The sequence below is a fragment of the Theobroma cacao genome, chromosome 2, assembly GCF_000208745.1.
Source record: "Theobroma cacao cultivar B97-61/B2 chromosome 2, Criollo_cocoa_genome_V2, whole genome shotgun sequence".
In the NCBI taxonomy this organism is placed as follows: domain Eukaryota; kingdom Viridiplantae; phylum Streptophyta; class Magnoliopsida; order Malvales; family Malvaceae; genus Theobroma; species Theobroma cacao.
The window spans coordinates 34,251,107-34,261,438 of NC_030851.1; the positions used below are offsets into that span (position 1 = coordinate 34,251,107).

The following is a 10,332-nucleotide window of genomic DNA, read 5'->3' on the forward strand; positions in this document are numbered from 1 at the left end:
ATAAGATAACTGCCCTCAATAATTTTTCTTCTCTTTTCCCGCCTTCTCCCATTAATTCTACTTTCTTTTTTCCTGATGGGTACAGGGTTCTTTTTGTTATTAATGGTTGGATATCCCCTTTCGTTATTTTTCTAATTGCCCTATAAGTATGAATTTCAATTTTACATTTTAAATTAAATTTTAATCTAGAAATTTACCACTTTTTTATTGAAAGTAATTTCCCTAAGTTTTATCTTTAAAGGAAAATTACATTTACTACGTACATTATAGGAAAAACAAGCTTTATCAGTATTATCTTATCTTCAATGCTTAAGCAAAGGTATCCTTGATCAGAGCTGTTTTTTGTTTCTTTTATTATGAAGATCTTATCATGGATTGCCCGGGGACTCTATACATCATCCAAATGCAGCATTCTGAGGAAGCTTATTTTGAAACACAAGGCGGAAATGCTATTAATTCAAGCAAAGAAGCTTGAAAGGCTATGCAAGATTCAGATGAGTAACTTGAGTGTAACAAATGATTAGGAATGGTTTTTGGGCCCGTTAAATGGCTCTTCATGGGGCTTGTTATGTATTTGGAATAATAAAAAATGGTGGAGCAGCATCTTCAAGTTTGTTATTTCAAACTTTGCAAAATTATATGCTGTTAAGCGCTTGTGGTCAATTAGAAATCACTCATTATCATTTTTGTGGATTTTGATTGGTTGGTGGAATTTATCTTGTCTGGATTGTGGTTCCTTTTATGTTTACTTTATTGTGATCTTTTGGGTTACAGGTGCTGTGGAGTGTTTTTATGAGATTTTACAAGGTCATCTTTTGTGTATATGATGTAGCATTAGGAATCTCCTGATGTATAGATATAGATTTTTGATTGGGTTTATCTATGAGATTGGGAATTATACCTTTATTTTGGGTGAGAGGCATTCATATCAAATTCAGGGACTTGTTTTATAAGTATTTTGACGGGGTGATATCTCTTCCTCCAATGAAATTCTATTTTTTTTTTTAAAAATTCACTCATTATCGAGTCTGACTCATTAATTGTTACCACTTGGCTCTTGAATCCAATAAAGTGACCTTGGAAACTTTGGAGAACTTTCCAATTGATTGATGAGCTGTGTGAGATCATTGGTTGTATCTTCTTTTGGCACACCCTTTGGGATGTTAAGTGCTAACCACTGTGCTGTCACGTTTGCAAAGCTTGTGGTTGATAAAGATGGAATGCTCATTGCTTGGATATGAATAGACTATTTTCCTAGCTATTCGATTCTATTTTGTACATGATTGTTGTGTCAAATCTGAAAAATTGGGTGGTTATGGTTTGGATTTCAATCTCTTTTAATCTCATTGGGCATGTGGAGAAGTAAGAAGTGGAACAAGCCTGCAGGTTATGTTTGTCTTTCTTACTTTTCTTATTTCAAAGTGAACTTGCGAACTGCTTTTGAGCCTGATTGTTTTGTGTTTCCCAAAGTTGAATAGATTTTGAGGTAATAGGTTAGATTTTTTGAATCCTGTCTCCTTTCACTGGTTCTGCTGATGGCTGTTTTTTGTAAGCCATTTTGAGGTTAGTAACTTGGCTACTTTCTTTCCAAATGAGTTTTACCTCTCTTTTCTGAATGTAAGGATTTTCCTTCTTTGTAATGAATCCAACCTAAGTTTTTTTTTTTTGTTTTTTAAAAATAGCTTTTCTACGCTGATCATGGTTGTTAGTTAGGATTGTTAAAGATGAGATGCTTCTTTCTTAGATTTGATTAGGTCATTATCTCGACCTATATGATTCTATTTCATGCATGATTGTTGTTGTAAGCTTCTATGGTTTTTATGCATAGTGTCATGAGTCAACCTTGTATAGGGTTATGATAGGGTAGAACTGCTTAGGTGATTAAGTCTTTTATACCCTTAGGAGGGATGTCCCCCTTTTAAATATTTTAATGACACTTGGTGACATCTTTAGAAATGCTTGTTAAGTCCTAAGGGGAAAAGCCCTTAAAGAAATGAATGTCCCCATCTCATGCCTTGTAATGGTTCTCAGTGAAATACTTGTAAAACCTCGTAAATTTTTTATAGAGGATGAGCAATTAGCAAATTGTTGGGCTACCTCACTAGTAAATGTATATTTGTAGCTAACCATCTAGGGCCGCATTTATGGCCCGATGATGGCATGTCTTGGTTCCTTTTTACTTAATTCGATATTAATAAAACATTTTCTTTATGTAGCTCTAATGGTTGCATATATGGCATTCGTTATGCCCTATGATTTCGATGTTGCATTGCCTTAAACTAATTTGTGGCTATTATTGATATTTGTTCAAATATAAATGAGTCATTGGCTAACTTGTGTGGAAGCATTCATTCAAGCACCACACGGACTATCGCATACTTAAGCGAAGGAACATAGTTCATAACAATTGATATCATAACATGAGCAAGATGTGCTAAGTGAAAGAGTAAACACGATGACCATGCGAAGTGGACTAGAGGGCATCGGAGAATTGATGAGTTAGAGGCCGCAGTGGCCGTAATAAAAGCTTAGATGGTGTTATGTGAGTGGATAGATGAAATTGAGATAGTCTAGTAAAAACTGTCCAAGATAACAAATAACTTAAGTGATGAGACCAAGGATATGTTGAGCAGCACTCTTCAAGGCAAGTTTGGAAAACTGAAAGCTCATGTATATTTCTTAATTATTGTTGCAAGTTCTACTAGTGCAAACTCAGGAGATAGAGGGAAAGGGCGCTAAAGTTCTAGAGCCCAAGTGATATGAAGGGGACAAAGATGCAAAAAAGTTAGAGAACTTCCTTTTTGATATTAAACAAATACTTCCAAGCTGTGCATACGGAGTTGGAAGAAGACAAGGTGGCAATTACCGCAATGTATCTTGTAGGGGATGCAAAATTATAGTGGTGTTCTAAATTTGTCGATAGTCAGTGCCACATCTAAACTTAGGTGGACTTTAAGCAAGAATTGAAGAATCAATCTTTCCATGAGAATGTAGAGTACATGGCTCGGTGGAAGTTGGAAGAGTTGACGCAAACCAGATTAGTATGGAAATTTGTGAGAAACATCTCTATCTTAATGCTAAATATTAGGGACATGATCGAGAAAGATAAGTAGTTCTATTTTCTCAAAGGTCTGAAGCCATGAGCGACAAAAGATACAAGACGTCACTTCAACAATAGTGGTTGCTAAACGTCTTATTGATTATAGTGATAACTCAAATAAACATGACTCTCTTTTAAGAATTTGTAGCTTGAGCTCCAACAGTGGGGCAAAATTTCCAAAAGTTAACAAAACCTCGAATGAGGAAGGAAAAAAAAGACCTCCTGTTAGGGACACACCCCAGCCAAGAACAACTAAGTCTTGAGACTTCAAACCTCAAGCTTTCTCTACAATGAACCTCATTGGGTAGTTGATTGCCCTCATCGAGTAGCTTTTAATGTGATATGTACTATTAATGTGGAAACACATTAAGCTCAAACCCCAAATGAGGAAGTTGAGGAAGAGCCAGCCGATATGGGTTCAATTCGGTTCCTTAGTGCCTTACAAGCGCAATTAAAAAAGATGAAGAAAGAGTGTTAACGAGGTCTCATGCATGTGGATGTGTTGTTGGAAAATAAAAAGACCAAAGCCATGCTCGACATGTGAGCCTTTGATACATTCACCACCCTAAGAGAGCCAAAGAGATGTGGTCTCAAGGTTAAGAAAGACTTCGGGTAGATGAAAATAGTCAACTTGACAGCCTCTGCTGTTATGGGGAACTCTAAAGACGCAAAAATTAAGATTGGTTCTTGGGAGGGAAATATGAACATGACTATGACCACTATAGATGATTTTAATATTGTTCTGAGCTTGGATTTTATGACGAAAGCACAGGCCATCCATTACCTATTATGAGTTGCTTAATGTTTTTAAAAGAACAACCTTGTGAGGTACTAGCTATAGTTTTATTGAAAAGTGAGAAAGGGATTATATCAACTATCTAGTTCAAGAAAAGGATTACAAAGGAAGAGCCTTCCTACATGGCTATGCCCATCTACAAAGACGAAGATAGCACAAATCCAATAGCCGATGAAGTGAAGTTGATTTTGGGAGAATTTTAGGATATGATGCCAAAACAGCTATCTAGGGTTTAACCACTTCGACTGGCTATTGATCATGAGATAAAATTACTCTTGGGCGTCAAGCCACTTGTAAAGAGGCCATACAACATGGCTTCTTTAGAGCTAACGGAGTTAAGAAAACTATTAGATGAGCTAATAAAAGCAGGATTCATCCCACCTCAAAAGCACCTTTTAGGGCTCTGGTACGTTTCCAAAAAAACCAAGATGGGAGTTTGTAGTTATGCGTGGACTATAGGGCTCCGGACAAAGTCATAATAAAAAATAAATATTCAATTCCCCTTATAGTAGATCATATTGATAAGCTAAGTCATACAAAGTACTTCTCTAAATTAGATATGAGATCGGGCTACCATCAAGTAAGAGTTGCCGATGAAGATGAATTGAAAACCACATATGTAACATGGTATGGTATGTTTGAATTTCTTTTTATGCCTTTTGGACTAACCAATGGTCTTGCCACTTTTTGCACATTGATGAATCAGGTTTTCCATGATTATCTGGACAAGTTCGTGGTAATCTACTTGGACGATATTGTGGTGTATAGTTCAACCTTAAAGGAGCATTAAAGGCACTTGCGGTAGGTTTTTCAAAGGTTACGAGATAACCAGTTGTATGTGAAAATAGAGAAATGCGCATTTGCATAAACCCGAATTCAATTCCTTGGCCATATAATTGAACAAAGGCATATCCGAATGGATATGTAGAAGGTGAAGACTAGGCTATCAAAGAGCCATAAGAATACAATTGTACTTCGCTCTTTCTTAGGGTTAGCCAACTATTATCGAAGATTTGTGAGAGGTATTAAAAAAAATGATGGTACTTACAAAGCTGCTTAAAAAGGGACAGAAATATGATTAAACACCTTAATGTCAACAAGCTTTCAAAGATTTGAAGAAAGTAATGATGACGAATCTTGTCCTGTCACTCTCAGATATTAAAAAACCTTTTGAGGTATAGACAAATGCATCAGACTTTGCTCTTGGAGGGGTGTTATTGCAAGAGGGACATCCAATCGCATTTGAAAGTCAAAAGCTGAACGAAGATGAAATTAGATACACAATATAAGAAAAAGAGTTCTTAGCTGTGATTCATTTCTTACGATGTGGCGACACTACTTATTAGTGTCTCAGTTCATGGTTAAGACAAATAATACTACAGTTAGTCACTTTCTCATTCAGTTGAAACTTACAGCTAAACATGTGAGATGATAAGAGTTCTTAGCCAAGTTTGATTTCTAGTTCAAACACAAGTCCGAAAGGCTAATTAAGCAATAAACGCCCTCAGCAGAAAGGATGAATTCGTAGCTCTCAAAGTTATAGCTCCGATCATAGCCAGCAAAGTAACTACGAATATTCACAACCTTATTGAAAAGAACTTAAAAAGAGACCCCTAAGCCATTGCCATCATGAAATTAATAGAGAATGGGAAGTCTAAATATTTTTGGTAGAAAATGGACTTTTACTAACAAAAGGACCACGGATATTTATTTCGAGAGTTAGAGAGTTAAGACAAAAATTGATGTGGGAACGTCATGACACTCCGTGGGCAGGACATCCAGGTTAGTAGCACATGGTGGCATTATTGAAACAAGGTTATCATTAGCACCATATGCGGCAAGATATGATGGATTATACCTACACATGCCTTATTTGCCAATAGGACAAAGTGGAAAGACAAAAATAAACAAGAATGCTTGAACTGCTACCAATGTCGAGCAGGTAATGGGAAAACATTTCTCTTGACTTCATAGTAAAGCTCCCTAAAGTGGGAGATTCGATAGCAATTCTAGTGATAATGGATTGTTCTTCAAAGTATGCTACATTTATCCAGTGTGAAAGTTTGGCTCAACAAAAGAAACAACCTATACAGTTTTCAAACATGTGGTAAAATACTTGGGCGTACCTAAGAGCATTATCAACGATAAAGATCCACGGTCTACTGATTTCTTTTAGAAAGAGCTTTTCAAGCTATTGGGTCAAAACTCAACATCTCCTCTAATTATTATCCACAAATAGATGGTCAAACAAAACGCTTCAATAGATTGTTGAAGGAATGTCTACGACACTTCGTACAAGCAAATAAGAAGAATTGGTCTAATCTATTAGATGTGGCTTAATTATGTTTCAATTTGCAAAAAAGTTCAACCACAAACAAAAGCCTTTTTAAGGTTGTCACTGGGCAACAACCTAGACTTCCCCACACATTAGTGGAATCTTATAGCGAGAAGGGCCCTCAAGCATTTAACTTTGCTAAAGAGTGGAAACAGAATACTAAGATCGTTGAGCATATTTAGAGAAAGCCTTTAGTCACATGAAGAAGTGGGCAAACAAAGGTCAAAGAGAGCAACACTTTAATGTGGAGGACTTTGTGCTAGTGAAATTGCGACCCAAACAACTCAGATTCTTAAGAAAAAGAGATAGATGACTAGTGTGGAAGTATAGAGGCTTCGTACAGATTACGGTGAAGGTGGGGAAAACCTCTTACAAGATTGATCCACCTAAGTGGATGAAGGTGCATCCAGTGTTTCACGTTAGCAACCTGAAGCTGTTCCATGCAAATCTAGCAGATGCAAGCAAGAGTCAAGCCACAAGAGCTACCATCACCACTAAGCCACCATCACAATACCAAGCAGAGGAAATTCTTGCAGAGAAGATTATCATAATCAATCGACAACCAACATAGGAGTATTTGGTGAAATAGAAACGCTTGGGAACAGATGAAATCACTTGAGAGAAAGAAGTTGATCTTCGTGTCTTCAAGTAAAAGATTGACGAGCTCCAAGTGAACCAGTTAATGAGGACATCGACAAATTGAGTAGGGGAGAATGTCATGAGCCAACTTTGTATAAGGCTATGACAGGGCAAAACTACTTAGGAGATTAAGTCTTTTGTACCCTTAAGAGAGATATCTCCCTTTTAAACATTGTAATGGCACTTGGTGATATCTTTAGACATGCTTATTAACTCCTTCAAGGAAACACCCTTTAGGAAAGAAATGTCCCCATCTCACATCTTGTAACGGTTCTTGGTGAAATACTTGTAAAACCTCGTAAACTCTTTTTATGGAGTGAGTAGGCCACGAATTGTTGGGTTGCCTCACTAGTAAATGTATGTTTGTAGCTAATCATCTAGTGCTGCTCTTATGACTCGATGATGGCATGTCTTGGTCCCTTTATATTTATTTTGATATTAAGAAACTATTTTCTTTATGTGGCTCCAGTGGTTACGTATATGACATTTGTTATACCCTATGATTTCGATGTTGAGTTGCCTTAAACTAATTTGTAACTATTATTTATATTTGTTCAAATATAAACGAGTTATTGGCTGACTTGTATGAAAGCATCCATTCAAGCATTGTACAAACTATCATATACTTAAATGAAAGAACGTAGGCTGTGACATACAACGTAGTAGCTGAAGGAATGTTAAGTGATTTGGAGGTGAATTGTTTTACTTCAGTTTTGCTAATTTTTCTGTCTATTTTGAAACAAGTCTCTGTTTTTTCAGTAGCTTGTCTAATTATATTATTGATCTTTTATTAATAAAAATTACCTACTGGCTTTGAAAAAATTTAAATAGCTCAATAAATCAAAGATGAAAAAAACAAAGACATTATCTTTCCAACCGATACAGGGAATCCTGCCGTTGCTCAGTAAATCAACGACTGAGATGGGTGAGTCCCTCTGGAGTAGGAATGCGGTTGGCATGAATCTTACTGGCGTGTTTGAATGAGACCCATGCGGGCCATGCCATTATCCAATGTGATTTGATGTCTGTCTCTTTACCTGCCCTTTGGGTTCTCCTACAGGTACACGACACACGTGAGATTCAAAATTCAAGATTCAAGCAGACTTCGAGTATGGAATTATTGCGTATAATAAGGTTTTTTTTAGTTCACATGATAAGATTACAAAAAATTGATAAAACTCATATGTGGGATGGAAATGCTATAGAGATCAGATGGTAGGAGCTATGGATTGGAAAAGGCTTTGTTTCTCCGCACAAGTTACGAATCATTGGCCAGACATGTTGAATTTTTCAGCATTTAAATTTCAGTACCACCGATAAACAAATGCAATAAAAAGAATATCAACGTCAGATATACATACGACGCAACAAGTCAAGACAAAAACCAATGTTTCTGGTTGTCCATTCCTCTGTTCTCTTTCAATACCTGTATAAGTTTCGAGACAAAAACAACAAGTCAATTTCAATACAAAACAACAATTCAATTACAATTTCTTGCATTATTACTTTCTTTTTAATTACTTATAACTACCATTGATTTTCTACGTTTCTACCAAATTGCTACATAAATTGTAGGACTAATTTACTCGACAGTAGCAACTCTGTATAAGCATGATTGCATGGTCCACTGGGCAACACAAAACCTCGTTTTTAGCTTGACTTACATCATGAAGCTTGAGGTTGAAGTGATATCCAAAGAGATTGTCCTGCCATCCTCTCCAACGCCGGACCGGCTTCGTCGCTACCAACTCTCTTTCCTTGATCAACAACTCTCACAATTTATAACCCTTTGGTCCTGTTCTACCCGGAAATATGTGATTCCCAAGCCAACAAAATCAAGACTTCTGATCAGCTTAAACAGTCCATTTCCAACAACCTAACCTATTTCCACCCACAAGCCGGACGCATTATATGCAACTTGTATGTTGATTGCAACGATGAGGGCATACCTTTATTGGAAGCCAGAGTCAAGTGCCAACTTTTAGATGCCATAAAAAATCCTGTCCCTTATGAACTTAACAAATTACTTCCATTTGAAGTACATGATCCTGAAGAATTTCTTCTAGGAATTCAATTCAACATCTTTGACTGTGGAGGAATTGGTGTTCGTGTGTGCATTTCTCACAAAGTCGGAGATGCCCTGTCATTTTTCACGTTTGTGAATATGTGGGCAGCCATTGCTCGCGGGAAGAGCAAAGTGATGGCCCCAGAATTTGGTTCAGCCTCGCTTTTCCCACGACGGAGCCTTTCAGGGGGTATAGCCCAAGCATTCCCCGACCGAAAGAAACAATCATAACAAAAAGGTTTGTGTTTACTGCCTCTAAAATAGAGGAAATCAGAGGAAAAATATGCCGATTATTCCAGCTTAGAAACCCAAACACGCCCAACTTGCATTGAGGCCTTATCAGCTTTCATTTGGAGCCGTTTTGCTGCTGCCACTGACGTAAGATCAAGGCCTGATACGCTTTGCGCAATTTTTCATATGGTAAACTTACGTACAAGAATAGATCCGCCTCTGCCAGAGTATTCTGTTGGGGAATCTTTATAGCTTTGCAATGCCAGTTCCATCCACGGACAGTACTGGAGAAAGCTGTCATTATCTAGTTACCCAGATAAGAGACTCCATCAAAAAAATCAACAAAGAATTCGTGAGGGAGCTCCAAGGTGGATATGATCACTTGGACCATATCAAAGAGATGGCTGTTAGGTATACCAAAGGAGAGATGGTTTCCTTTACTTTCACTAGCTTATGCAGGTTCCTCTGTACGAAGCTGATTTGGTTGGGGCAAACCCGTTTGGGTAGGTTCCGCTGCTCGAAATATTAAAAACGTAGTTACTTTCATGGATACCGTATATGAGAATGGAATAGAGGCTTGGATTAGCCTACAGGAGGAGGAGATGTCAAAATTTGATTCTAACGAGGAATTGCTTGCATATATTGCTCCAAAAAGCTTGTAAAGGATATTATAACGAGAAAATTGTGAGAAATGGACCTTCTGATATAGTGATTTCAAAAATAACCATTCATATAAAATTATTTGTTTCTAGTCAAAAAGAAGCATGAGTAGACCAAAATGCCTTTAAAAATATCATTTCAAATTAGGGTCCCGATATCTCCCTTTCGCCAGAGAGAAAATAAAAATAAATAAATAAATACTCAGCTGTTTGAGCTCGCTCATCTTTCTCTCTCAGCTCTCTGAACTGTCTCAACTATGTCAACTCTCCGTTGAGCACCATCGTCATCAGCTCTCTCAGCTCGCTGAACTGTATGAGCTCTATCAACTATTTGTTGAGCACCATAGTCATCGAGCTGTAGTTTATCTCTCGGCATCTGGCCATATTGTCGTAGATTAACAAACCCTATAGTAGAGATGACATCAAGGTATGTTATTGGGTTTATTGCTGCAACACTTAAATTTTTGAAACATTTGGTGTAAATTAGAACATGGATTAGAAACATTG

At 37.1% G+C, this 10,332-nt stretch overlaps 1 pseudogene; it reads left to right on the forward strand.

Annotated features, from left to right (window-relative positions):
* On the forward strand, positions 8,538-9,857 carry LOC108660803 (annotated as a pseudogene).